This window comes from Falco peregrinus, chromosome 13, assembly GCF_023634155.1.
Source record: "Falco peregrinus isolate bFalPer1 chromosome 13, bFalPer1.pri, whole genome shotgun sequence".
Classification (NCBI taxonomy): Eukaryota; Metazoa; Chordata; class Aves; order Falconiformes; family Falconidae; genus Falco; species Falco peregrinus.
Window position 1 is genome coordinate 8,641,318 of NC_073733.1, and position 25,546 is coordinate 8,666,863.

The 25,546-nt window shown below is 42.1% G+C and overlaps 1 protein-coding gene across 2 annotated transcripts in view; it reads left to right on the forward strand.

Annotated features, from left to right (window-relative positions):
- Positions 1-25,546, forward strand: part of IL1RAPL2 (interleukin 1 receptor accessory protein like 2) — a 393,210-nt gene that overhangs the window by 13,520 nt on the left and 354,144 nt on the right. The gene's annotated exons all lie outside the window — the stretch shown is intronic.

Sequence of the window (25,546 nt, forward strand, 5' to 3'; positions counted from 1 at the left end):
CCACCTGGCTGCAAGGAAGGGCCTTTGCATTTCCTTTATGAGAACTACACATCTGTAGAAGTAACATGCCTGTGGTTATAGCATCATGCGGCTGGTAGTTTACCTTTAATTATATTTTAGTGTTTTGGTTTTTTTTCCTTAAATCTGCTTTCTTTCATTCTGCAGAATGTCTTGTGTTATTGGCAGCTGTTGACAGTATCAATTCAGGCTGAGTACTGGTGGGAAAAATGCTTTAATATGTTAGACTACCCATTGCTAAATATAATCCAGTAGTGAATAGCTGGTTCTTTTTCTTTTCATTTGATTGAATTGGTATACATTGAGTATAAGATGAAGGGGAAAAATGCACGTAAAGTAAAATTACAGTTTCTTTGCAAGTATATGATCGTGTAGTTGGTTTTCACCTTCAGTATTCATTCTGTCATGCGTGCTGATTTTTAGGTTGCTGTGTAGAGCAAACTATTGATTTTTTCTTTTTCTACGATATTGTGTGTGAAATACATTTTCTGTTTGTGTGATTTCAGCACTTGGGACAAAATTGCTAATTTGACTCCCCTTTCTGAAAGGGGTCTTTAGATAAGAAGGACTGTTGTGTTGCTTGGGGCTTCACTAAATGTTACATATTGTGAAGGGACAGACGCTCCAGAGGCTTCCAAATAACTATTTGTATTGTTGTTTAAGTAGAAGATCAGAGACAGTGGATGGAAGCAGCCAGGCAAATGTGTAAAGAAACAGTAGGACCATGTTGCTGAATAGGGTGACAGAAGCTGTAGTGTGCTGGTGCTGTAGTGCAGTTTGGTTTTTTTTATTGGTGTCTTGATAAAGGAGAATGGGAAGGGGAAAGTAATTTAATGGTTATTTGTGGGCAGCTGCACTGCGGTGTAAGCAGCAGGATGTCTGAAAGCAGGAAGACTGCTTTAGCTGCAGAGGAGAGCTGGCGTGGGGTGTTCAGATGACACCCTGTAGACAGGATCTGTGCAGCGGTGTTCTGGATGGATATTGTAGTCTTGGGTCTTGCCAGCTGTTGGGATGGGGATGTCTAAGCTGGTGAGCATCCTGAAAAGGGGAAGGGAAATTGTGCAGACAGTTATGTAGAGCTGTTTGAAGCAGTGCATGGAAAGTTCTGACACTGATGATAAAGACAGATTTGGGCCACTAGGGCAATAAACCAGCAAAATCAGGGTATTGGTGTCTGCTGGCTTATGTAGATTGGCATTTTTCCAAGCAACACATAGAATTATTGCACAAATGGCCAGAATTGTGGTTTGTGTTAAGTACCAGAGCAATTATGAAGTTGACTAGCATGTGTGTAACATCGCATGATAAAATATGTCTTGTTTAAGGGGTAGAGAGTATCTAAAGAGAGCAGAGTTGAAGAGGACTTGGGGGTGGAGCAATGAGATGTGGTAGTGTCTTCAGATAATACAAAGGCATCACTGAGGCAAAGGACGTTAGCAGTGAAACTGAAGTTGCCTTAAAGAGAACAGGGGTTTGGCTAGGAAGGCATCTTCAGAGGCTGATAGGAAAATAATCCTTTGAAACCAAGGAATGGCAGCTGAAGGGAGGAAAGTTGAGGATGACAACTCCAGACAGCAAATGCAGACAGTACACAGGGGCTGGACAACAGGCAGGAGTCATTAAAGAGGTCAGGAGTGGAGGATCTAAGATGTCAACCAGGGTGATGAAATGGTGCTGCAGTTGCAAGCATAGAATTAGTTTGCTGAAGAAACAGTCCTTATAGAAGGGAAGAGAAAAGCTGAACTGAAAGAGATTTGTCTCATGTCCTTTACTTGCCCTTTGTTATAGATTCAGGTGTCCATATTTCCATTTGGAGAAGACAAACAGGAATGCATGTGAGTGTCACAGGTTGAGTACCTTGCAATGCTGCAAAAATGATACAGAAACTTGTAGCAAGTTGAATTGTTTGGCTGCTTCTCACTTGAGATGTGGTGCCAAAATAATTAAAAACGGTGAGCTAATTTAATTATGGTAGTCAGATTCTTCTTTACAAGCAGCAACTTCCAGATGCTCCAGAAAAAATCTGTCACGTCTACAGAGCAACGATTGCTGTTTGTGGTGGGAACAGAACCGTTTGCCTCGAGCATCTGTATGAATGTGATGTTGATTTAAGTTTCACAAGCATTTCTTAATATTAAGAAGCTTTTCTGAAAGCTGCAGGTCATCCTTTTTGTCTGCTTTAAGAAGTAAAGCTGAGCAAATAGCTAATGCTGGGACTGCAGCCTTAGCAATGCCCTAGAAAGGGTATTTTACAGGTGGAGGTTATACAAATAAATTGAGGATGTGGGAGCTGCTAGGTTCCCAGCCGGTAGGTGATTTCCTTTTAATCTGATTAAGTGACTTCTTTTCCCAAGCCCTTTGTGTACGGTGCTTTGAGTAATCTTAGCAGGGAATATAAAACCAATTAAAAAATCATGGTATTTTTTAAGCAAAAGATTTTTCAGGTTATAGATTCTGTTTGACTTACGAGACATAATTCCATTAGTGAATAATTGATGCCATTTATTGTTGCTGTATTTATTTGCTGAGCTGAAATACCCTGTCTCAGCATGCTAGAGCTCCAGAGGGCATGCCAACCTTGTGCGGAGGAGCATGGCCAGACATCCCCAAGATTTCTACAAGGCTGCAGGCTGCAGAGCTGGCAGTGTCTTTCTGCAGGTTAACAGGGCTTAATTGGCTCGGGTCTTGTACCAGTATGTTCTACAAGCTAGAGAGCCAGCTTCGTGTCTTCTCTATAGCGTCAGATGGATGTGCTCTAGGATTCTGGCCTTCCTTTTCCACCTCTTTATCTTGGGACCACCCAAAAGGCAGTCATGTGCCAGAAGATCAAGTGTCTCTCTCATCCCTCCAGCTGCATCCAACTTTGTCACCAATGGCCTGGGAGAGAGAGGGCTTGACTTAGCATCATGCCTTGCTGTGTATGGGCATAGCCAGTGTCTTAACTTGTTTCGTTGACATTGCGGTGGTTGGGACATAGTGCTTTTTTCGATATAATATTTTGACATATTTCTCTCTATATATACCTTATATATTTATATTACGTGTCTATATGTTCATATATTTTATATATGAGTTTTTATTTATGTGAATATATTTTCATAGACATATTTTTATATATTGATATACATATACATATTGATAATATTAATATTATGATAAAGGATTAAAATCAACACGTTTATTTGAAACCGGTTGGCTTGATGCTTTGTGCCTTTTAAATGCCATGCATCAGCTTACAGTGGTCTGTTTCAGGAGACCTTCATTTTCCTAATAGCTGCCAAGGCTCTAGCCTAGGATTTCCCTCTGCTCCCTTCTGTGAAGCCCAGTCTCTGTATTGTTGCCTGATCACTTTGGCCATGAAAACCATGATGTACAAGGAAGTGGAGGTGTTTGTACTTCACAGGAGACTCATGGATTTTTCCTTGGTGTGGGATATCCCGGAGGAGCCTAATTCTTACAAGTCCATTGCTCCTGCTGGAGCAGGCCCCTAGAGGAGCTGCAGGATGAGCATTCGCAGTTGCCATTTGCTTTTTGTTTGCAATTGCATCTGCCTGAGGAGCTGACTTCTGGCCCTGTTGTGAAATGCATAGCTATGAGCCCTCCCAGTTTCTGAGATAGAAGAGATGCAAAAGAGGCTTTCAGCTTTTACTTCCTGCAAATAATGTACAGACATAGAGGAAATGGGAGCTTGGTAACACTAATCAGCACACGCCAATCTCTTTTCCCAGAAGATGTTAAGTTACTCAGAGCTCCAGAAGACCAAAAAAGTCAGAATCACTGTTGTTCTAAGATGTCATCAGTGCAGGAATGTCCAGTCCCTCTTGCATATGGTCGTGTCTGCTCACGGGTTCATGGCTGCTCTCCATCTGTTCAGTTTGGCTCAGTGGGAAGCGAGGAGCCAGGCTCCTGTGCTCAGTTAGGTCTCGGGGAGGCTACCAGCCAGTGCGGTGTGAAGCACCGGTAATCTGTGCACCTCCTTACTGGAGTCTCAGCCTTGGTTTCCTCTCCTCGAGGCAGAAAGCAGCATTGCAGCTAGACAGGCCTATCTGGGAGACAGCTGGCAGTGTTTAGACATTCTGTTTGCTGGTGGGGTGGGAGGGAGGGAAGAACAAGAAAGGAAATAATCTGCTAGAGGCTTGGGGTTTTTTTAGTGACCTCAGCCTGACAGGGTTTAAATATTGGACTTACTTAAACACTCAAATTTTTAGCTATTACACTTGCTTAAAACGAGTTCATGTATAATTAAAACAATTAAAATATTGAGTTGATACTTAAATATTAAAGCTAGACTCCTTTCCCAAAAGGGAAACCGCAGCTGTATCTGAATAAAATAAATGAATGCAATTAAATTGTTCCAAACCACAGTAAATCACAAAGGTAGGATCTTTAGGGATAGGAGGAAGTAAGCAAAGCATGAAAGAAATGTTGTTTCCTCAGTTAAAAATCTATAATCTTCCACTTCTGCGATGGGCATCATGTCAGCTGTTTGGATATCTGTTCTACGTGTAGCTGCAGCATTTAAGAGTTTATTAATAATATCTGAACCTCTAGCAGACATAATGTCATGACTGAGAAATTTTCCAGCTCTATGCATTTAACCAGATAATGCTTCCCCCCCCAACGCGATGTTTTTGAATGAAAAAAAACAGATGCATCAAGGTATCTTTGCTTTGTTTTCCTTCAGATCTTAAATAGAAATTATAAGAGAGATCTTCGTATTTGTATTTCTGCTATGCTCACTTTGCGGGTGTGTGTCCTAGGTCTGTGTCCTTACTCTGACTGTCCTGAGAGGGAAAGTTGTTCTGGCATGTTTTGTTTTTCATCTTGTTCATGCAAATAGTTTTGGAAGGCCTGCCTCCTGTTACGTTCAAATGAAAGTATAAATAATACAGCTACAAACTTACCCAGAACACTGTCTTCAAGCTCAGCATGTTCATTGGTCCTAGAGATGAATGTCTGCTCCGTTTGGGACACCTATTGGTGATGCAGAGGCTTGGAGGTAACTTAGGGGGATGTGAACCTATGGGAGCTATAGGGAACCTGTGATGTAATGGTTTGGCTTTGGGTTGATTCCTGACCAAGAACAGTTTTGAAGTGTGCTTGGGTTCTTGTAATCTGAATACATGTTTAAGGCAGGTTTTACAGACTGCTGTATATATTTGAAGGAACGTAAATAAGGCTCCTTATGTTGAACTAGGTATGAATATTAATACGCATTCTTGTATCTCTGTCCACTGAATTTAAGAAAACTTTTTCTACTTTACTTTTGGAACCTTGCTTGTTGTTTGAAGTGCATTTCAGTTTTGAATGACTAGTGCCTGTGACACATAATAGAAAAGAAATTTCTAATATGTGTTTACTTGGTTTTGCCCTGAATGTAGCTGTGAAAGTGGTAAGCAGTAGAATTGTGGGGTAGGAGATATTGGGATCACTATGGGAAATCATGGGAGAAAGGAAAATTAAGATACATTTTTGGTTGGGTTTTGGCATTTAAGTTTGGAGAAGTTGGCTTTACAAATACTAAAGGAAACATCAGAGGTTGCCTCTTTCAGGAGGTGCAGGGTTAAATATTTCCAGTTGTTGACCTGTGGAGAAGGAAGGAATTCTTTTCAGTGCAATGCATGTATGTGCAAATGTTAGTATATAGACCTGTGTGAGATTGTTGTGGTACTGTTATAACTTGCTGAAGTAGAAATGAATGCCTGTCTATGACTTGAAAGCAAAATTGATCTGAGCTGCAGTGTCACCTCTAGAGTGTACATTTTATCACTTTATTAATCTATCTTTCAAATCCAATTGATTCATTCCTACAAGAAGCATGATTAACACTTATAATACTGATATGAAAACATACATTGCTTTGCTGCTGGAGACAGAGACTTAGATTAAAGTTAAGCTTCTGACCTGAGTACTATGCTTTTCCGTGACAGGGTGCCAGGCTGCCTGTGCCTTCCAGCCTCTGCCATCAGTTCCTTCTTGTTTACCCTCCCCTTGTGGTTCCTCCTGCAAGGCAGGAACAGAGGCAGCATGAGGGTATTTCTGTTAGTTTGACTTGTTTGAAATACCCTCCACCTTTGAGATTCACAAACCTGTAGCTTTGTTTTGCAGTGTATGACCTATTGAAACACATTCTGGGTCACTTTTTTTTTTTTTTTTTTTTAAGGAAGGTATTTTGACACTTCAGTATGAGACGGATGCAATTCTTTGCACGTTTGAGGGATCAGTATTGATTTAAAAAGGTATCTGCTGAGATTTCTACATCCGTTATTCCAGATGGGAACCGAAATAGTAATTGAATAAGTAGGAGACTTTGGTCCAGGCAGCTGTAAGCGTTGTTCAGTGGCTTTTAATAAAGAAACTGGAGCCAACAGCAGTACCTGGCATGAGCTTTTCGTATCTGGCTATCTCATGTGTGATGTTGTAATGAAGTGGGAGGAACAGGGACCTGCGTGAGACCCTGACTGCTAACCTGACCTACCAGCCCCTGTGGGGCAGGAGGCATCAGGTAAAGCGGTACGTGTCAGGGCAAGCCCCTGTGGGATTCAGCTCCCCTTTCAGCGAACAGGCCTGAAACAGGGCAGAAGAGAAAGCCTGAAGTTCCCAAGTTCCTTTCTAATGTTTAAAGTACAGTATTTTGTATGTGACTCCTGCGTGTGTCCGGGGGGATGTACTGATGTTTAGGCATCCAGTAACCATGCGTACAGTTTAAACATTTGTTAGAGCTGTGTAGCAGAGGCCTTGAAACATGACGGTGGTATTATTTTTTGGACTTCTGGTATTCTGATTGTGCTTTCTTAGCTTGGCAGGGGTTTTTTAAAAGTCTCATGGGACTACTTGGTGTTTTTCATAAACATCTGCTACTGTGATATTTAATACAAGTGCTTTTTGTCTCTAATCTTTGCATCATAGTTATTCCCATTTTACAGATGGTAGAAAATCATCCAGAGACAAAGTGATGTGAAGGTTGCCCAGCATACTGGAGGTGATGGGGGGGAATAACAGAAATAAATGTTTCCCTCTGTTCTGTTGGGTTGCTAGCACTTCAGGCAAGAACTGGGAAACTAGTACTATCTCCTAGAGAAGTTTTGAGGCTAGGTAAGCATCTATATCGAATGTGCTTTTGTGTCCTTGTATATATGTGCTAGGGAAAAAACATTTGTAATTTCTGTTAATTTTCAGTAGAAGACGGTAAGATGTGTCTAATAGAAATAGAGGAGGAAGATGAGAGAGGTTCTGCTATACCAGGTTTTGTGCACTAGTTTTAGGCTAAGAGCTTTTGCCTTTAAGTAGTTACAAGCCTGTTGTGTGTATTGGCTATAAACAAACCGTGCTTCCAGTGTATAGTGGAGGACGCTGGAGCAAAAAACCACAACTGTAAATTGGCATATGGAATACCTAAGGGACCATGAGCATTCAAGACGCCAATTAAGTCTCTTGAGTAACCAGGTTTATACAAACCTGTATATATACTTACTCCCCTGACCTAAAGAACAATTGTTGATCATAAACTGCAGTGACTCTGCAGGCAGCAAGCTGCATTTGAGCCACCCTGGGCTCCATCTGTGCTTCCCTGGTAGCCACCTTTAGATTTTTAGCAATACCAGGAACTTACGTTCTGTCATCAGGTGTGTGAATAGCTTCAAACAGCTTTATCCAAGGACACCTCAGCGTATAGTCTAACCAGATGTTCGTGTTTGTTTAAAGAAATGCTGATCCTTTCATCCCGTTGTACAAATACATATAAAATTTGAGTGCAAAGTTGTTTCACAGATATTTTTTTTTAAATTTATTTTTTATTATCTGAGAGTTAATGGATTTTGTCTGGTGTGTTGATGATAGAATTAACTTAGTGTTTGTGAAGACTGATGGTAATATAGCAGATTTTTCACAGGAAAACAGGAATTGTTTGTTCTTGGATTTAAGCATTATGTTTTTGTTTTGCTGTGCACTCTGTGATCCGAAGGTTATTTGGATCAATGTGCACAGCCACTTCATGCATGCTTTTGCTGTCTTACATGTTCAGCAAGATATACATGTGGGTGGGCCTTGAAGGGGAAGAGTAATGCGAGATATAATCATTTTGATGCCTTTGAGCTAACGGTAAAATGCAAAAATATAATCACATTCCACAAAACTTCTTTGAATGATTCTATGAATTGCATTGGTCAGATTTTTTTTTTTCAGTGATACAATTTCATTTTGAGCAGTAAATTCCCTGAGATGGATACATTTCATAAGCAATGGAAAACAGCTAGAACATCAGTCACAAAGGCAGGGTTATTCCCAGGCTCTGTTCCTCTGGGGCATTCAGGAGTTGCAGCTGAACACTAGGACTTCTGGGGTCCTTGATACGGATGTTGGATGAAGAAGCTGGACGACTTTGAGCGAACAGTGGTCAGAACCCTTCTGCTCCTGGGATTCCCTGCTGGGGAGCAGGTGGCTATGTAAATCTCTCAGGCTGCCTGCAGAGGAGATCTGAAAACTGAGAAAGCGGGAGCGTTTTAATAGAGCCAGGTCACCCTGCAGGCTTCCTTGGCTCCTAGGTTGGAGGTGTATCTGTGGCCATCAGCACTGGTCTCTGGCATGCCTCCCTGGTGAAGGGGGACCACCTTCTGGACCTGCTTCTTCCTCTCTAGTTGCAGGCTCCTATTGCAGAGTAGGTTTTGTTGAGAAAATAAACCAATTTTAAAGTATTTCTGAAACTCGTTTGTTCTGGTACTTGTGGTTTAGGAAAGCAAATTTGAAACTCAAGCCAAGAAAATAATTATTGTAGATTTGAACCCTTGAATCTATTACTTATTTTTCATGTGACCTTGAAAATTTTGTCCCATTGTATAAAGCCAGAGAAGTGTGAATAATGGTGAGGTTTTAGACAATCAAAAATAAGAAAAGAAATTAGGATATGTATCACTAATGACATTTTGGATATAATATTTCCATTCAAAACAACATCTGTAATTTTAGGCAAATCAGGGGACTACAGTGGAAACTGCACTTAGGAGTAGAGTGTCTTGGCTTTATTGGAGCAGATTGAAAGCTGAAGCTTTTTGGCTGGCTTCTGATGTAGGTCAACATAATTCCTATTCACTGTGACTTTACATCATATTATTTACAGCATTATGATTTTTTTTCATCTGGATTGGGTGATTAAATTTGCTCTTTACCATTCAGTGTTTATTGCAAATGGTTTTGTTCCAACTGCAAAACATGCCTCTGACTTAGTACGTGAGAGCTGAAACCTAAATCTAGCCACCTGGGATGTCTGGCTACAACTGTTGTAGACCTTACACAGGGACAGTGTAAAGCTCAGCTGATGAAGAAAGGATCTTTTTAAAATCCTGTTCTAGAAACGTCTACAAATGAATGTTCCTTTTGCTGTCTTAAAGAGCTGTAATTGATGGTGTTCACCCTTTTCATCCTTTTTTGAAGGACACAGATCCTATGTGAACAGTTGGTTGTCTGGTAAGCTCTTGTGTGGCGTTTCTTGCAGAATGTGTCACCAACTTGCTTCATGTTGTAGCAAGGAAGACCCTTGATGTGCTATAGTAATTAGTTGTTGTGTTTCAGAGCATGCTGGGCACCTTGGTTGTAAGAACATTAAAAATACAAGTTCTACAATGTGATTGTGGAATGGCTTGGTAATATCAAACCGAGTTGAAATGTTACATTAAGTCTCTTATTGATGTGTAAATGTAAGCATCCTCAAGTAAGGCAAATGTGTTAGGTTTTGGGGTTTTTTTTTCTTTCTTTTTTCTGGAGGCTGCTGAGTAAAAGCTCTCCTCGATAATAGTTTCACTGCTATGATTGGCATGTTTTCCAGGTTTGTGCAAGACAAGTGCACCCTTTCCTGCACGTAGGGTTGCTCTTTCAGAATTATGATGTGTAATATACTTGTAAAAATCAGATCTCCTTTAATGGTTTTATTGTGCACATGAAAGTTGTGCATTATCAATGTAATTACTGGGATAATTTAATACTCATTCTGTGCTTTACTACAGAGCTTTCCAATGGGGAGCTGTAAAAGGTAATTTTGATCTCCTTAAACTTTGTTTAGGTTATTAAGAAATATTTGTTAGTGGCAGAAGAGGGAATACTCTTTTTTCATAATCTAATAGTCCCTTAAGGCTCCCCTTTTAAAATCGCATCAGTCAGATGATGAGATGGGAACAGTCAGTCACCTCGCTAAGTGTTCAGTGATTCTTGAGCATGCAGCATCCATGGCTGGCAGTCCCCAGCTGCGGAGCTGTGCAGTGTTTGGTGATAGTGCCAAATTTTTCCAAATGACTGGGAGATGAGAGGGAATAGAACTGTTGAAGGTCTTCTGAAAGCATGGTGCTGGCTCTTCCAGTCTGTCCTTTGAGGTGTTATTAAAGGTATGTATATATAAGTGCCCCAAACAGGCTAGAGCAAGGGAGGGGGCTGAGCCACCCCCTTTGCAGGATGCTGTTCCCCGTCTCAGCTGTGTTGGGAAGCAGGGGTGCAGCCCCTGCTCAGGGGGTTCCCAGCAGGGACTTCTCAAGCCTGTGTCCCACACACGGGGTTTGGGCTCTGCTCTGAGGAACCAGACTGGGCTGTGTTGTGTTCCTCTTTTTTATATTTTCTTCTTTGAGAAACTTTCTTTAAAATAGGATAGGCCATGATATGCCAGGAGAATTAATCAGAGGAAGCTTCTATGTAGAGTTAGAGAGGAGCTCATTAATTGCTTAAAAATTAGGCAGTCTCCATCTGAGTAATCGGAGTTGGCTGACTGGCCTTCCTCACTCTAAGAAGTAGCTCATTAGTAGAATACACACAGATGGTACTGTGCTCTAAGGTATTTAAAATACACAGTCGGAGAGCTGTATTAATAAGGCAAACCTGTCCTTAGTCTCTGTGACTGAGTTGGCTACAAGCAACAGAGGGAACTGTATCATTTGGTAAATATTATTAGGTAAATGCATTTCCATAAATTTATTTAGTTTTCACATTTTTCTGCAGATAACAGATTATGATAAATAGTCAAAGTAATTTACTGTTTCTGGAAAAATTATATTGCAGGAATGGACTTACAATAACTACTTCATTTGTTCAGTACCTAATTTACCCTTGTAATTGCCTAGAGGGAGAGATGTATTCAGAGCCTAATTTTTATTTGGAATACATGTAGGTTTTTGCTTTTTGTTCTTCCTTATGTTGTTTTTCTGTATGCAGTTTGTTAACAGTTTATTCAAAATAAGATTTTTTTCTGAGTCCCTTCTGCAAATGTTAGTGGATAGCAAAATGAGAGATCACTCACCAGGGAAGACTGAAAGTGCAGAGCCTGGAGCCCCCAGCACAGCTGGGGGAAGGAGCCACCCTGCTGAGGGTGAGCAGGGACACTGCTGGCATCCTTCCTAACACACCTGCCGGCGCACACAGCCCTGCAGGGGTACTGCCCTGGGTCTCCTGACTTCAAAGCTGTAGGGTAAATTCAGAGGTGTTAATGATCATGGCTTCATTTCCAAATGACAGACTCACCCTCTGCCCCTCATCCCACATGTCCCAGTGAAAGGAAAACTGCTCCATCCCTCCTTTGGGCAGTCTTTTTTGCCTGAGCAGGGTCCGAGCCCATCTTAAAATGACTGTTGTCCATTAGTGCACTTCACTGTGAGCAGTGAGAGTCTTTCCTCGCCCCATCTGTGAATTCATAAGCATACTGACTTTGTTTTTAAGAGACTTTTACCATAAAGACTGGGCTGGGGAAGAAATGGGCTCCCTCAGATAATTGTTCTTCCCAAAACAGTCAGAATTTGGTCTCCTATGTAGTTACGCTTTGTTTAGAGCTACTTTCCCCATCAGTGCCTGCATGTCTTTGTCATGAACTGTCATAAATTATTTCTAATGAAAGAATTTAATGTTTCCCTTGTTGATTCTCTGCAAACTCGGTGCCTTTCAGGCCTTCCTTGGTGGGGTTTAAATAGAGCTGCTAGTTAACCCTTCTGGTACATGTTTTTTCACCAAGCCCTCAACAGAGCTGTTTGTTGCATTTTCAGTGGGTATAATTTACATTGTTGCTTCACTTGATGTTTTTAATTTCTAATAGATTGGATATCTGTTAATTTGAGCATATGTGGTTGTTGAAAAGAATGGTGCCACTTCAGCTTGATTAACCTTTACACTGCTGTGTATGTGCAAGTTACAGTGCCGTTTTGGTAGATCTTTTTGAGTTAACATTGGGTTTTGTGGCGTGTATTTTAAAAATACTAGCCTGGACTATTTAACTCGGGAACAGATATAGTTTTTGAGGAATATTTTAATAGTTTTGATGTTGCTTTGGTGATAAACCAGTGTTTTGAATGATGCTGATCCTCACTGAGGTAGAATACTACTATTCAGTTAAAATCCTGCTTTGGGCTTAGGTTCAGTCCACAGCCTGCACTGGAGGGAGAACTACCATCACAAAACAAGGTTTGTTGGTTTGTTTTGTGCAACTCAAATATTTGAACCTGAAAAATTTGAAGAAACAGTGGAATGTACTTATGGCTCTGGGACAATGGGATTCAATGTTTCCAAGGTCATGTAAGGATGTCTGCAAGTAGAAGTGCAGTTTAATGGTGTATTGAGAGATGAGAGGATGGGATAGATGTCATACGGGGGCAACTGGGAAGGCTTTTTGCAAGGGTATGTGTAAAAGGCTAAGGATTTAGAAGAAAACTGATTAAAATATTTACTTGATTATAGATTTGGCTTGATGGGGAAGTGGGAAGGGTTTGGGGTTTACAAGGACAGGCTTTTTGCAAGGGTATGTGTAAAAGACTAAAGCTTTAGAAGAAAACTCATTAAAATGTTTACTTGATTATAGATTTGGCTTGATGGGGAAGTCGGAAGGGTTTGGGGATTTACAAGGACAGGAAATCGCCAAGTGACATGACTTCCAAGGACACTTTGGTGGCAGTGGAATTCCATAAACTGTTCAAAGGTGGCAGTGTACGCAGTCCTGGAAGCAAAGATGGCTTTTAAGTGAAAGCCTTTAAGAAGGAAGATAAATACTTCATTTTAGCTTTCAGATTGCAGGGTAATTTGGTAGGGTTTGCTAGTAACACTAGGCTGTGTTTTTTTTCTCCTGCTGTAAAGCTATTGAAGTTGGTGGAATTAAACCAGGAGTTAACAAACATGACTGTAGTGATGGGAATGTTTGTCCCTTCTGTGTGCCAAGCTTCTGCTTATTTGGTGTCATTCTGCAAAAACATCCATTGATTTCAGTTATTCAGAAGCTAATTACCTCGTAACCCACAGGATCAAGCAGCGGAGCTGCTTATTTAGCCTATAACAACACAGTTCTTATTATGGTGCCTAGTTGTGTTGGCACTGGCTGCAGTGAACCTCCCATTGACCCTGCTTGCGAGATGGCTGCGGAGCAGGTCCCCACGCACGTATCCTGCCTCTAGATTGTGACTATTGTGCATGCAAATGGACAGCAATTACCATTTAAGTAATGACTAGTTAATGGATGTTTGTACTCTGTAAATTCGAAGCATTTTGCAGCGGAAATTTCCCTGCTGGTGTATTTTGATGTGTGCCACAAATTGCTGAGGTGAGAACACAAGCAGGAGGAAACCAAGAAGTGGGCTCTGACAGCTCCTTCCCCTGCTTCTACCTCAGGCATTGCAATGGATAAGTGGGAAAAGAAGTATAAATGTATCTCAGTAAATCCACAGGAAGAATCTTGGCCTTTTTTGAGGTAGTATTGTGATGAAAATTGCACTGCAGTGGATTTTGTAGGGACCTGACCATTAAAATAAAAGTCAAGCCTGTCAATGTGGTAGGTGTAGCAGGAGAAATTCCCCTAAAATGACACCTTGGCTGTACTTTGACAAAACAATCAACCAATAGTTTAGTGCAGGCTGAAATCAGGCATGCTGTGCAGATTGCTTCAGTGCATCCACTTGAAAAGGCCCTTTAATGCTAATCCATTTGGATACCACAGTATTGTTTCCAAATACAAAATCTGAATTTTAATTGAAGCTTTCTAGCCCACAAGAGAAAAGTAATACATCACTACTATTATTTCAAAGACAAATCCTTTGGGGGGGGAACGGACACACGACTCCCAGTTGAAATTCTTCAAGCATCTTTAAGATTCTCAGAAGCAAATCAATACATTTCTCAACAATGATTATCCTTGGAAACCTTCTCAATTAGATATGATATAAAGAAACAAAGCTGTGACGGTCTCCAGCTGAGCTTTGCCCGTGAAACTGCCTTTGCAACTGGAAAGCTAAATGAAATTGTAAATCGGAACTTGACTGTATCAGTAAGCAGCTATCTTTTGTTAAGTACGTGTGGTGATAAAATTACCTCTGAGGCTGAAATTGTTGACTCATTTAAACTGCTAAGTTCTCATGAACTGGTGTTGTGTCTCTTCTGTGTTTGACTGGAGCTCTTGAGTGTTTCAGCTTTATGAAGGACCAGGAATACTTTAGTAGTGCTCATTAGAGGGCCATAGCCTGTCCTAAAGAGCTTGTTTGAACTTACAGTGATAATGATAAAATATTAATCTCTTGGAACATTTATTAAGATTACTTCGAGACATTGGGATCACTTTGTACTGAAGAGCAGAAATGCTGCAATTACTGGCAGAGCTATTTTTTTTTAAATTCAGAAACTACTATTTTACTGATATTATTTGTGATTAACTTCTCATGGACTTGAGTGATCTGCATGGCTAAGAACTACACCACGAATCAGGATTGCTTAATAATTCTGCTCTGAGTTGGGTACCATTCTCCAGCACTTGCCCGACTGAAGGCACAAATCCACATTTTTCTGTAAGAAAATACATGGGGTTGCCTGGCCACCTGTTTAGTGTCCATCTTAGTCTTGTCCTGTTAAGTTTGCAGCAGCAAATATATAGACTATATATTTAAAGGTACTTCTTTGAGATAAATAGTTTGTTGGGATGGAAGGACTCAGTGCTGTGCGCTGTATTGAGTATGCATTAGTTCTTGGAGCATTATGGTTGGATGCCACTAAAATGGTAGCTGCATCTCCATCTCCCTGTATAAAGCAGGAATACTCTGCAGCAGCTGGAACAAATTAGTGTTGTTTTGAACAAATTCATTGTGCTCAAACAGGAGTGTGTGTGAAGGATACCTCTACAAACAAAAGTTCTTAGTCTGAGTTGTTGGGAGGTGTAACAGGGTGAAGATCTGTGTTGTCTCCCATCATCATTGTGGCTATGAAGAACCAGTGAAGGCCACCAGCAGCTCTTTGCCAAGTATCTTCCTGAGTCTGAGGATGCAGAACAGTCTTCTAGAAGCCAATTCCATTACTTTGTTTTGTGTGATCTAAATGAAATAGTCATTGGAGCAGAGGGTTTGTAATAGGATGTGGGAAATTCAGGTTCATGCTTTTGGGAATTACAGAAACATTATTTCTGTAATTTTTGGTTATAAATTATCTTCTTGCCTTTAGTCATCTAGTCTGCATTTGCTTACAACTGTCCCAGTTTGGCTCCAAGTCCATGTAGTTTGTGTTGCTAGCTGGCAGAAAAAAAATAATATGGCATCCTCCTGGAGATGGTAAAGGAACCCAATATCAGGAAGGATTAATTACCTGGGTGCAACTGTAAATTATGGCTTTCTGCCATAGTCTGTGATGGCACAGTCACAGATTACTGCTGTCAGTGCTATTCCAAAAGCACCACTAATGCGTTCCTTTGGTCTGTTAACTTCTATGTCTCTTCATACTGACAACAGTTCTTCAAGCCACAATTCTAAGCCAGAAAAAAAAAAAAGGTTAAAAAAAAGTGTGTACGTTTAATGCAGCTGATTTAAAAAAATGTCAAAGTTGAATTCTCTGGTGGTGCACTGTATTGGAAAACGGTATGAGAAAATCCCTCCTGCAGGGGATCACAGAATGATGATAAAGCACTTGAAGTCTCCTTGCACGTGGTGGGGGTCTTTGACCTGTTATGCGTCAGCAAGCATCTACTCTGCTGTGTTAGCTCAGAAGGGGTTAAAGACTATCTGGCAGCTTCTGACTACTACAGCAGTTATTTTCCCTGTGTAACAGTGGAAGAATGACTATGCATAATCTAATTTTAATTTAATTCTGTGCACCTCACAGATTTTCATATATAGAATAATGCCAGAAGAATTTGAAAAAGCTTTTCTCTTACTGAAGCCTGTGTTAAAAGTCTGACATCAACAAAGAAAACATATTGTTTCAAAGAACTTTTAAAAAGTCCCCCTTGGCTTCTGAATTTGATGATTTAAAAACACATTATCATGATTAATTTGTTGTTCTTGCTAAAATCTTAAGCTCTCCTTTCAATAAGATTGTGCTAATAACAAAACTTCGTATGCTGGTGTGATATCCCTTTATGTTAGTTAATAGCTACCTAATTAGAAATGTAAAAGTTACTCTCATTGTGTAAACAAATAAACTTCAAAACCTCTTAATGGATAATGCAGTTTTTCTATTTAATTTCTGCAGTGCTGACAGAGAGGGACTTCATTGTGAGATCTCTCTAGCTGTACGAAAAAAGTCATCTGCTTTGAACTAAACGGATTCCTGAAAAAGGGAATAAATTTGGGTTTTGAAATCGTGTGGGTTCCCCTCTCCTCTGGGACACAGAAGCAAATAATTGAACATTCCAGAGAGGTTTTCCCTGTGTTCCTGTGCATTTTTCTAGTATTCTGTATATTTTTTGGAGGCTCCCTGCACTACTGGAGTTCCTCTCTGAGGATGTATTTTGTTGGATCTTCTCTTTCTAATTTCTGTAATGAAACAAGGGTCTCCAGTGGTCTGTCATCTTTTCTGAACCAGAAAGCAAAACATCAGGGAGAAAAGGAGAACAAAAAATTGCAGTGTAGCTTCTGAGAAGTGCTGAAGGCTTTCGTACCCTTCAAAGAGCTGTAGCTTCCGATTCTTGTTGACTGCAATAAATTTTAATATACCTACCCTTTAAAAAAAATTTGGCCTTGAGTAGCTACAACTTGCACTGCAGTTGAGAGCTGCAGAGCTTAAGCACCGCTGAAAATCAAACTACCAGTCTTGCTCACTGGCTTCCTATGATGGAAGGGACAACATACCTTGGGGAATTTTGGGAGCTTTACTTGAAATTACACCACCTAAAATGAAGAGAGGCTTGTTAATCTCTCTGCTTCTGGTGGTGTCACCTACTGAGAGCAGAGCTGGGGCTCTCCTGTGGGAGCAGGGTGCTGCAGGATTGCCTGGAAGCCTTTTCATGGTCCCTGAACCCATCCGTGCCCCCTCTCCCCATCTTGCGATGTGATGGGCAGCTTAGAAAGTGAGCACTGTTTATACTGCACTGATAGCTGCTGCTGCGGCCAGCTCAGAGTTGCTTACTGATTGCTGTAGCTTATTGTTAACAAGAGGAATTATTTTTTTTTCTCTGGGGAGGAAACAAATGTACTGTTTTTCTGGGCAATAAGAATTACCCAGGATGGAAGGTCTTGTCCTCATTGAATTAGCAGGCTGTATCTCCTCTTGCTGATCTGTGTTCATAAGGCTTTGAACAATATAAATGCACCCTAGTGTATAGATAGGGCTTTATTAAACTATTGTGGCTTCTCTGTGCTGGAGGATGCTAATACTTTGTGTATTGAAGTAACTAAATAAAAAAAATCAGTAGAATAACTTCTTTAAAAGAGATGGTGGAATGTGTGTGTTCAGAATTAGTGGTTTAAACTTTTAACGAGGTGGGTTTCTTCTTTACTTGCAGTGCTAATAGGGAAAAAAAGAATACAGTGTTACATCCTGGTACACATTGCATATGCTGAAAGGCTGATACTATAAGAAGTGGAATGTAAGAGCTTTGCAGGACCTATGTGCGTGCTTAGAGCTGCACCTGGCTCATTCACAGCCTGTGCCATCTCCATGCTGTAAGCTCTTTCTCAGGAAACAGGGTTTCCTGGGCTTCCGCACACACACGCTGAGTTTTGGGAGTGTAGATTAACTTCACTGCAACTATTGAGAAGATTAACCAATGCATAAAAAAACCAAATAAATAGGCATGTTATAAACTATATAAAAGAATGGAAGTGAGGTTCGTTGTGAGAGTGTCTTTGCATGATAGATGGGGGAAGGAAGGAGGAGGAGAGGAAAGTAAAAAGTTTTGCAGAGCCACTAGCTTTTCCAGGACTCGGAAGCTGGATAGAAGAGGCTGCTGTGTTTCTGGAGAGTGGGTTGTTCATTCAATGTGCTGTTCCTCACAGCCTGTGTTTGAATCTTGGGCTGTGTCCTCATGATGCCTTGCGAGAGGAGGGGAGCTTGCCTCTGGGAACACGGGAGCTTTGACTAAGACAATGCTAACAAACCAAGGTGAACAAACAGCTCCCAGCTAGCCTGGAGCCTGGCCTGACATTTTTTTTTTCCCCTTGAAAAATTATGTGGAGAACTGCAGAACAAGGAAAATAAGTAGAGTTGGCATTGGCAAAATTGTGAAGTGATGACCAAATTTTGAAACTTATGGAGGCCTTGATGGCTGCAGAGCCAGCTTCTCTTCATCTGGGTGCAGCAACCTGAGGCTGCCCCAGTTTTCCTCCCACTGTATACAGGGCTCTGGCTTTTACTGGGGGTCTCTGGCAGCTTTTGGGGCTTACAACAGGCCATGTAACACCTGGGAGCTCCTGTGAATTTGGCCCCCAGTGGGACTTGTAAAATACTTGTCCTTCCACACTCTGTACTGTTGAGAGGTGGAGGGAAAAGCTGGGCTTGGTGGACCAAGGGAGGGGAATTGTGCCAGAGAATTAGGCTTACTCAGTGAAGAGCAAAGAGATACCAAGGAGATTAAAAGTTAAAATGTCAAGCAGTTGGGCACAGGAAGCTCTTTTCTAAATACGAAAAGGCTGGGAAAGCAACTGAATTCCTCCTGTGTTCCCAGCCTACATTCAGAACTTTTTTTTTTTTTTTTAAGAAAAAAACCTCTGCAAAAGCAGGGACTTGGCTCAGCATGTTCAAGGGGAAACCTCAGGCTGCAGGCTTTGCGATGTGCATGTAGGCTGCAGGGAGCATCAGGGCAGAACTCCAACTGAAAGACACTGTAGTGCCTGCAGAGCTTAGGATGCTCCAGAATCCCCACCTGGCTTCATGAGCAGTGTTGTATGCCCCCCTCAGGCTGTTAGCAAACACAAATAAGGGGCAGATTACAATTAAAAATGCACAGGGTCGTTGTAATGTAGCTAAAGAGGCTCTCTGGCTTGTACTCCTGTCAACCTAGTGCCAGTTTCACTGCAGCGAAATGTATGGAATAGGAAAAGCAAAGCCCTTTCTGGAGTGCAGCTTTGTTGGGCTTTGCTCTCTGTCATCTTCAACTTGCCTCAAAGCAGGGCTGAACTCCTCAAGTTTGAGTTGGCAGCTCTGGCCCCGAGTCTTTGCCACCTGCCCTTGAAGAAGGGTCATTTTGCTGCTGGCCAGAGACAGGTGTAACGTGCTGCTGGAGGTGTCTGATCATCATCCTGTGATGGGTGCCAGGCAGAGCTATGGCAGAGGTGTGTGGGCAGCACTTGAGAGCGAAGGTCTTGCCACATTGCTCTCACAGGCAGCACTGCTGAAGCCAAGGGACTGCTTTCAAGGTAAAGAGGATTTGCATCAGCAAAGTAAGGATGAGTGCTGGTTCTTTGCCTCGAGCGAGCTTCCCTCATGTTTGAAGACTTTGAGCCTGATGCTGGGAGGTCATTTGACTGACTTGCACATTTCTGCAATACCTGAGATGAGTGCTTGCTGAATTTCATTATACAGCTGCTATTCAAGGCAGAAACCAAAACCAGAGCATAATTAATATATAAAAGCCTCTTTTCTTTGCCTCAGGCTTGTTTCTAGTTTGTTTGTTTCACTACATCTCAATGTGTATGTCTCCTGGTTCACTGACTCCAAACCAATGGCTGGCATCAATACATAAAGCCTCACAATCACTTTTGCTTGTTCCATGTGTAACTGCCTCAGAAACGGTGGCTCAGAGCACTAGCAATGTCATCTTCAAGCAGTTCTGGGGTCTACAGCTCTCGTTGTTTGGGTGGAGCTGTAAAAAAGCTTTGGTGGTAGGAGAGTGTGTTCTCCTGGGTGCAGGAGACTGTGGTGGTAGCTACAGCTGTTTTGAAATAAGGTTATCTCCTCGACTTGATCCTTTTGCTGTCTGTCACTCTGTTTTCTGAAGAACAGGTGTATATTCCTTGGGTTTTGGGGATATTTGTCTAGAATAAATAGAGGGTTCTTCACACAGGTTTGATTAAAAACAAAGATGAGGTTAGCATTGCTTTGAGAAGCTCTCAAAATATTGAGGAGTAAGGGAGATCACTAATGAATGGAGAGTCTCTGGAATTATACATGCTCCTCCACCCGAAGTAATGCCCTTAATGATCCTCTTGAATCATGTGGACTATTCAGGAGTGGCTATTGCACAACCCATCTTCAGGCTATGGCTTGTTTTATGTGTTAGTGTATTGAAATTAGTGCTTGGTCAGAACTTTTCTGTTCCAAAATTCTGTAGCTGTCATATCTTTTTTTTTTTTTTTTTTTTTCTTCCTGTCTCCAAAGACAGTAAGTCTACCATTCTGAGCGTTACCAGTAAGGACAGCAGTCTTCCCCCATCTGTTAACATCCTGGGTGAGATCACATGTTTTCAGAGGTTTTCAAACCCCAGTTGTCTCTTGCCTGAAATAATACTTTTGGCTAGTGATTACTTGTTTATGATTTGTCAAAAGAAGAAAATATATTCCATTTCCTTCCACCTCCTTGTGGTTTATGTGAGTTCTTTTACCAGGTCAGCCAGAGAGCCTGTCCCCTGTCCTACACCTCTTAGAAGTCCTGAAATTTTGAGTTTTACAGATACTGGTAAATGCACGTTGTGCTGTATTAAGTGCACAATGGCACAACTGCAATTCCCATATTTTTCCTTTGAAAGTGCCTCTTTGTCATGGAATGCTCATCTAAATGTGGGGTAGCATCTGAGGTTTTTGAGATGTTTCACCCGAGTTCACACTTTGTTAACTTAAATACATCTGCCTAGTACTTTGAGATATAAAAGGTTGGTGAGGGAGGTTCATTCTAATTTTTTTCTTCTCTTGGTTAAATACATAACTGCGGTGTAAGGCCATCAATATTAAATAGAAACTCAGTGAAATGAGATGCCAACAAGAGTGAAATGGGATTACTGGTGATTCTGCTTTTATGGGAGCTCGTAGGATCCCAGCAGAGCCAGTCCAAACTCAGGGTTTCTGTTTAGTAGGAGACTTTGCCCACTTGAAATTTAGTTTCTGTTCCAGTTCAAAACCTCACCTTTCCTCTACTTGGAACAACACATCAAAGCTTTTGCATGTAGGAAATAAGATTTTACTTCAAAGACTGATGGGGTCCTGAAGGATTTCAAAATGAGGGATTTCCAAATGCAGAATTTTCCTTTATGGCTTTTCTTTTGTGTGTGTTGTTTTTGTGTTATATTGAAAAGAGGCCCAATATGCTAGAAGATAATTTTTTAAACAAGGAGGAAGACCATAAAATAAAACTCTAATGTGGAAATGAATAATTATTTTTATGACCCAAAAATTTCCTTAAATGAGTCTCTTGCAAGTAGTCTTCTCAATGGAATGAAAAAAAGCATGATGGGTTGACTCCATCAGCAACTTCAACCAAAAACCATGTAAAAACCCCATCTGCCTAGCCCTTGAATCACAGTTTGTGTGATGCTGCCGTGTTTCAGTGGGGATCAGTGTCAATGCGAGGAAGGGCTCTCAAGTGAAAGAGGGAAGTGATATTAAGAATGTCAATATTTCACTTTCTAAATTGAAATTCTTGGTAGTGTTGAGATAATCCATATGTCTTAATCAACTCCTGGTGTTTGAGTGGGAGGAAGCTAACGCAGTAACTAGTTGAGGAGGAGGAGCAGTTAGTCAAAATAACTGCTTTTCTCCCTGAGGATTTTGGGTTCTGGAAATATTTAACAGATGAAATAGCAAGAGCAGCTGTCCTAAGGGAACTCTGAGACAGGCACTTGACATTGCGAATCATATAGATTGCTAAATGAATGTTTTGTCTATAGAGGGCCTGAGGTGTGATAGCGTGGGAGTGGAGTCTGGGGATTTGTCTGGCTGCTGTGATTGCAACCAGCAGTGTGACAATGGCAGCTCCTAGGGCTCTGCAGAGGGCTTTTGGGGACAGGTATCTGACGGGGGCCCTGCTGCTTGCGCTGCCTTGTGACATGACCCCAAGGTGCAAGTCTCCAGGGCCGGGGCGAGGGATGCCATCAGCATCCCAAGCTGGTTGTGGCCCTGGGGGGTTTAGCTGCCCGTTGCTGGGGTAGCAGGAGGGTTGAGGAGGCACCCATGCCTGCCGGCTGCCTGGCCTCTGCCACCCAGCCCTTAAGGGCCCGGTCTGGGCAGAAATTCAAACTGCTCCCCAACAGATGTGGGGGGCTGGCAGTGCCCCTCGCTGCAGCCCATTGCCTTTGCCTAGGGAGAGAGCACCCTGGCGTCCCCAGCAGCTTGCGCGGGGTTGCTGGCTGCTGCTCTCCAGGGACAGCTCTGCTGCCGGAGTGCTTCCCTGCCTGCCCGGGGATGGCCTGCTGCCTCAGAATTAATAATTTAAGTGATTATGAAGGCACGTTGGCAGATACCATAGTACCTGTCAAATCTAACTGCCTGTAAATTTAATTAGTGTGCAAAAACTGGCTTTGGAGTATACCAAAACTTAATTAGTCAGCAACTTAAGGTTGTTAGCATACTCTCCAGGGTAATAATATCCAAAAAAGGGTACGTGAAGGCTGTGATAAAATAATTAAAAGTGTAAGATCCTCATGGTGTGTTTTCTTTAGTACTCATCTCTGCTGTATAAATCAGGGAGGGTTAAGAACAGCAGCATCTTGTGCTGGGCTGTAATAGTGGGTGTTTTCCCTCAGTAGTGGGGTGACAATTAGCAGGTGTGGTGGCTCAGGTCCGCTCAGTCCGATGCAGAGGTCTGAGGCTGCTGTTGGGAGCATCCTGTGTTTTGCCATGATGTAGCTATCTGCTGGTGGGGAATAGCACAGTCTTTAGAAAAGTATGGACTAGTAATTAACAATTTGGGGACAGTGGAGTGGCTGGGAGGTTTGTAACTGAGCTGATGGGAAAGCCTCTAAAATGTATTGAGTCTTTCAAATGAGGTAATTTGGGAGAATCTAGAAATTCTTTGGGAGTATTACGAGCAGCCTGAGCGGTGGTGACTTGTCTTAGGCTTGTCCCCATCAGAACGAAGCACTTCAGGTGTCAGAGTTGCTTCTGGGTTACCACAGTGACTTTGCAGCGAAGGACAATGGCTTCGTACCAGGCAAAGAAAGCTGGTTTAATGTTTGTCTGCATACTCCTGCCATGCAGCGCTTACATGGAGAGAAGGATGTGTGAATTGTAACTAGTGTTACTACAGAGAGGTTTTTTACAATGTGATGGGATGGCATAGTGGAACAGTGACTCATTGTAGGTTGTTTGAAAGGAAGGGAATGGGATTTAGTAACACTGAGCATGCCCCATCTCTCACACCCCAGAGATATACATGCTTGTCTTACTAATGTTCTGTTTCAGCCCTAAGCTGCTGCAAAGTATTTATCCCAGTGACCTGTACTTCTGTGGGAATAGCTTCTCCCATGAATGGAGTGTGGACTAAAATGAAAGCAACAAAAATTTCTTAGAGCAGCCCTGGGCCTGACCGCAGTTTGTTTCTAGATGCTTGCCCTCTGAGTGCTCCTGATCTCTCATTATCCTTGTGCATCATGGAGAAAGAAGGAAACAATCTCTGAAAGAATATGTAAAAGTCAAGAAATGTCTCCAGGCTGAAATCACTTATCCACTTACATTCAAAAATGAAAGAATCAATAAAACATACTTTGGTTTCTCCCCGTCTTCCCCAGAGGATGGTTTATAATCCCATTCCCTCTCCCATTTACAGCAAGACAGCGAGTTCTGTTTCTGCGCCCTGCAAACCTGACGGAGGAAGTATTTTGGAGGCACCGAAGCTCCTCCAGCTGCCCGTGCCAAATGCAGGTGCTGCAGCCTCCCTGGATACTTGTGCCATGGATCTCACCTGGCCAGCTGCATGGTCCTGCCTCCCTACCAGGCAGTGCAGAACAGGGGAGCGAATGGATGATCTGCTCTGGTACTGGGAGAGGGAAGATACACTGCCTGTCAGTACTGGGCTGCCTGCTTGGGCTCAAGTCTCCAGCACTGCCTGGAGACCCTGTTTCTGAGCACGGGACTAGTGAAATTATGACCCAGAAAGTAGTGTGGATCCATAGCAAAGAGCCTCTCCAGGGCTGGTGTTGCATGGAGTGGGACCATGTTTCACAGTATAATGAACAGCCCAGTAGGACCTTATAGAGTCTTCCTCTAAACCCTCTGCTATCACTGGGTAGTGTACCCATGTGAGCTGGGGTTTGGCGTTCGGGGAGTTGGCGTGGGGGGAAAACAAGGAGGGGAAGAAAGGCTGGGATGCTGTTTGTGTGTGTGTGCATGCAAACATCTTTTGCCCTGGATTTAATATGCAGCCCTTGAGTTTCACTTTGGTTTCCAGTGAACCTGAAAGGACAAAGCAGAATTTATCCACAAAGGTTCCATATCACATGCACAAGGTTTGTTTGCAACTCACGCTGGACCTGCTGAAGACATGAAGATTTGTTGACAATCCTCAGCAGACCTGGGAGCTTGAAACAGTTACTGGACCACAATTGTGCTTAGCTTTGTTTTTTTGCTGTGGCTGTCATGTAACATCCAGCAAAAGTCCAGCTACCTTAAAGTCTATGGAAATTTGAGATTGACTTCGGTAAAACCAGAGTTTTAGGTGGTTTCTCCTCACAGGCCTCTGACAAAGTAAAGAATGACTGACAGGATTCAGTAAACCACAAGATTCCTGAGACACGGACTGCATACCGCTGAGTGTGCTTAATTTAATGAACTGAGGGATGCCATTTGATCTAACTGCTTATTATGTTAAGAGGCAGCAGATAATCTAATGATCCACAGGTGGCTATTTTGATTTAACTGTGTGAAGTTAAATACGTGCTTAACTCTACCAAACCGAGCAGTGCTTATTTCAGTGCTAGAAGTGGTACAGAGCAGTAGATGTCACCTCACCAGTCAGAAGCATTTAGTCTTTTGGCCTGACCACGCATGATGTAGGAAAACTCATTTTGAGCCATCACATTAGCGGTGAGGCCCTTCTTGGAGGGGGCAGGACCAGGGGTTTGCCTGGTAGCCCCCTCCCACATGCAGAAGTGGGGGGGTGGCAGTGGTGGGGTGCTGGCAGGACCCTTTCCAGCTCTTGGCTGGCTGGTGGGGTGCTGTGGATGCCTGTTGGGACGGGGCAGCCTCTGGCTTCCAGGGATCTTAATTTTTGTGACCAAGAGGTCCCTATTTTAGCAAAAGTGATGGTGGTGATGTGCCCAAGTTTCTTACTGAAAACTGACGACTGTGATTTTTATTAAGAACACTTGGTAATTTCCTGCCTTCATATGCGGGTATAGGTGCTCTGATCAAGTGGAGAAGTGAACATGTCATTTGTTACTTATTTTTGTGGGATGCTT